General features: G+C 39.6%; 1 non-coding gene across 1 annotated transcript; it reads left to right on the top strand.

The window, feature by feature from the left end:
• The first annotated feature begins 1,042 nt into the window (after positions 1-1,042).
• On the top strand, positions 1,043-1,150 carry LOC130958643 (small nucleolar RNA R71). The gene has a single exon (XR_009077755.1). It is a non-coding gene; the product is annotated as a small nucleolar RNA R71 (small nucleolar RNA).
• Positions 1,151-4,333: the final 3,183 nt, after the last annotated feature.

Genomic DNA, 4,333 nt, shown 5'->3' with positions numbered 1-4,333 from the left:
CATCCTCCCAAGTCTCATTTCCAAATAACTTGTCATTTAGCTTCATGATTGCTCCAAGGTATTTAGCAACTTGCTCTTCAGTGACATACTCATCCTCTTCAGAGGAAGAATACTCATCAGAGCTCATGAAAGGCAGAAGTAAGTCCAATGGAATCTCTATGGTCTCATTTTGAGTCCCAGATTCCCATGGTTCCTCATTGGGGAACTCATTGGAGGCTAGTGCACGCCCATTGAGGTCTTCCTCAGTGGCGTTCACTTCCTCCCCTTCCTCTCCAGATTCGGCCATATTGATGGCTTTGCACTCTCCTTTTGGATTTTCTCCTGTGTTGCTTGGGAGAGTACTTGGAGGGAGTTCAGTAACTTTCTTGCTCAGCTGTCCCACTTGTCCTTCCAAATTTCTAATGGAGGACCTTGTTTCATTCATGAAACTTTGAGTGGTTTTAATTAGATCAGAGACCATGGTTGCTAAGTCAGAGGGGTTCTGCTTAGGATTCTCTGTCTGTTGCTGAGAAGATGATGGAAAAGGTTTGCCATTGTTAAACCTGTTTCTTCCACCATTATTATTGAAACCTTGTTGAGGTCTCTCTTGATTCTTCCATGAGAGATTTGGGTGATTTCTCCATGAAGAATTATAGGTGTTACCATAGGGTTCTCCTAGGTAATTCACCTCTTCCATTGAAGGGTTCTCAGGATCATGAGCTTCTTCCTCAGATGAAGCCTCCTTAGTACTGTTTGGTGCATTTTGCATTCCAGACAGACTTTGAGAAATCAAATTGACTTGTTGAGTCAATATTTTATTCTGAGCCAATATGGCATTCAGAGCATCAATCTCAAGAACTCCTTTCTTCTGACTAGTCCCATTGTTCACAGGATTCCTTTCAGAAGTGTACATGAATTGGTTATTTGCAACCATTTCAATTAGTTCTTGAGCCTCTGTAGGCGTCTTCTTCAGATGAAGAGATCCTCCAGCAGAGCTATCCAAAGACATCTTGGACAGTTCAGAGAGACCATCATAGAAAATACCTATGATGCTTCATTCAGAAAGCATGTCAGAAGGACATCTTCTGATCAATTGTTTGTATCTTTCCCAGGCTTCATAGAGGGATTCTCCATCCTTCTGTCTGAAGGTTTGGACTTCCACTCTAAGCTTACTCCATCTTTGGGGTGGAAAGAACTTTGCCAAGAAGGCATTGACTAGCTTTTCCCAAGAGTCCAGGCTTTCTTTAGGTTGAGAGTCCAACCATATTCTAGCTCTGTCCCTTACAGCAAAAGGGAATAGCATCAGTCTATAGACCTCAGGGTCAACCCCATTAGTCTTGACTGCATCACAGATTTGTAAGAACTCAGCTAAGAACTGATGAGGATCTTCCATTGGAAGTCCATGGAACTTGCAATTCTGTTGCATTAGAGAAACTAATTGAGGCTTAAGCTCAAAGTTGTTTGCTCTAATGGCAGGGATAGAGATGCTTCTCCCATAAAAATCAGGAGTAGGTGCAGTAAAGTCACCCAGCACCTTCCTTGCATTGTTTGCATTATTGTTGTTTTCGGCTGCCATATCTTCTTCTTCTTTGAAGAATTCGGTCAGGTCCTCTAAAGAGAGTTGTGCTTTGGCTTCTCTTAGCTTTCTCTTCAAGGTCCTTTCGGGTTCAGGGTCAGCTTCAACAAGAATGCCTTTGTCTTTGCATCTGCTCATATGAAAGAGAAGAGAACAAGAAAATGTGGAATCCTCTATGTCACAGTATAGAGATTCCTTGAGGTGTCAGAGGAAAAGAGAAATAGAAAGAAGAAGGAGAAGGAGAATTCGAACTTTACTTAGATAAGGTTCGAATTGTGCATTGAGAAGGAGTGGTACTCCATAAATAGAAGGATGTGAGAAGGAGGGAAGAAGATTTTCGAAAATTCAATTAAAAAGATTTTGAAAACATTTTTGAAAAACATTAATTGATTTTCGAAAATCAAAGTGGAAAAGAAACCAAGTGATTTTTGAAAAAGATTTTTAAATTAGAAATAAAAAAGATTTGATTGAAAATTATTTTGAAAAAGATGTGATTGAGAAGATATGATTTGAAAACAATTTTAAAAAGATATGAATTGAAAACATTTTAAAAAGATTTGATTTGAAAATAAATAACTTGCCTAACAAGAAAAGATATGATTCAAACAAAAAACCTTCCTCAACAGAAAAGGCAACAAATTTGAGATGTTCAATCAAATCATTAATTGTTAGTAAGTATCTTTGAAAAAGGAAAGAAATTAATTTTGAAAACATTTGATTGAAAAGATATGATTTGAAAAAGATTTGATTTTGAAAAACTTTGAAAACTTGAAAAAAAATTGATTTTGAAAACAAAATCTTCCCCCTAGCACCATCCTGGCGTTAAACGCCCAGAATGGCATCCATTCTGGCGTTTAACGCCCAAAATGCACCCTTTTTGGGCGTTAAACGCCCAACCAGGTACCCTGGCTGGCGTTTAAACGCCAGTCTGCCTTCTTCACTGGGCATTTTCGAATGCCCAGCTTTTTCTGTATAATTCCTCTGCAGTATGTTCTGAATCTTCAATCTCTGTATTATTGACTTGAAAAGACACAAATAAAAAATATTTTTGGATTTTTATAATCAAAATGCAACAAGAATCAAAACAATGCATGTAAGACACCAAACTTAGCAGTTTGTATACTACTGACACTATATGAGACACATAAACACTCAAGTCAAAAGAATTCAGATCAGAGTAAGAAATCATCAAGAATTACTTGAAGATCCTTAAGACACATGAATGAATGCATGCAATTGACACCAAACTTAGATGAGACTCTAGACTCAACAAGAAATATTTTTCTAAATTTTTTTTTGTGTTTTCGAAAATTAAGTGGAAAAAGATATCAAAATTCTTAATGAGATTCCAGGAATCAGTGCAATGCTAGTCTAAGACTCCGGTCCAGAAATTAGACATGGCTTCACGCAGCCAAGCTTTCAAAGAAAGCTTCGGTCCAAAACACTAGACATGGCCAAAGGCCAGCCAAGCCTTAGCAGATCACTGCTCCAAAAGCAAGATCAACAAGCTCTTGTGATGATAAGTTGAAACCTCGGTCCAATGAAATTAGACATGGCTTTACAGCCAGCCAGATTTCAGCAAATCATCATGAAAACTCAGAATCATCTTCAAGAATTTCGAAAAAAAATAAATGCCTAATCTAAGCAACAAGATGAACCTTCAGTTGTCCATACACAAGAACAATCCCGGCAACGGCGCCAAAAACTTGGTGCACGAAATTGTGATCATACTTTTCAAAACATAAACAATCCCTTGTAATGGCTCCAAGACTTGGTGCTCAATACCATGGCATAAACACAACTTCGCACAACTAACCAGCAAGTGCACGGGTCGTCCAAGTAATAAACCTTACGCGAGTAAGGGTCGATCCCGGAGATTGGTGGTATGAAGCAAGCTATGGTCATCTTGTAAATCTCAGTCAGCATACTCAAATGGGTATAGTGATGAACGAAAATAACATAAAAGATAAAGATAGGGATACTTATGTACATCATTGGTGTAAGAGCTTCAGACAAGTGTATGAAGATGCCTTCCCTTCCGTCTCTCTGCTTTCCTAATGTCTTCATCCAATCCTTCTTACTCCTTTCCATGGCAAGCTCGTGTAGGGTTTCACCGTTGTCAATGGCTACCTCCCATCCGCGCAGTGAAAGCTAATGCACGCACTCTATCACAGTACTGCCAATCACCGGTTTGGTTCCCTCCCCTACCGGAATAGAATCCCTCTTTTGCGTCTGTCACTAACGCCCAGTAGGTACAGGTTGAAGCACGTCACAGTCATTCAATCATTGAATCCTACTCAGAATACCCAGACAAGGTTAGACCTTCCGGATTCTCTTGAATGCCACCATCAGTTCTTGCCTATACCACGAAGACTCTGATCTCACAGAATGGCTGGCTCGTTTGTCAGGCGAGCACTCGGTTGTCAGGCGATCAACCATGCATCATGCAATCAGAAATCCAAGAGATATTCACCAAGCCTCGAATGCTTGTAGAACAAGAATGGTTGTCAGTCACCTTGTGCATAGGTGAGAATGATGATGAGTGTCATCATCACCTTCATCAAGTTGAAGAACAAGTGATATCTTGGTAAAGAACAAGCGGGAATTGAATAAAGAACAATAGTAATTGCATTAATACTCGAGGTACAGCAGAGCTCCACACCTTAATCTATGGTGTGTAGAAACTCCACCGTTGAAAATACATAAGAACAAGGTCTAGGCATGGCCGTGAGGCCAGCCTCCCAATGATCAAAGGATCTAAAATAATCCCCCGATGAT

Source organism: Arachis stenosperma, chromosome 10, assembly GCF_014773155.1.
Source record: "Arachis stenosperma cultivar V10309 chromosome 10, arast.V10309.gnm1.PFL2, whole genome shotgun sequence".
In the NCBI taxonomy this organism is placed as follows: Eukaryota; Viridiplantae; Streptophyta; class Magnoliopsida; order Fabales; family Fabaceae; genus Arachis; species Arachis stenosperma.
Note: the sequence above shows the minus strand (reverse complement) of the source record. Positions and strands in the feature narration are given on the sequence as shown.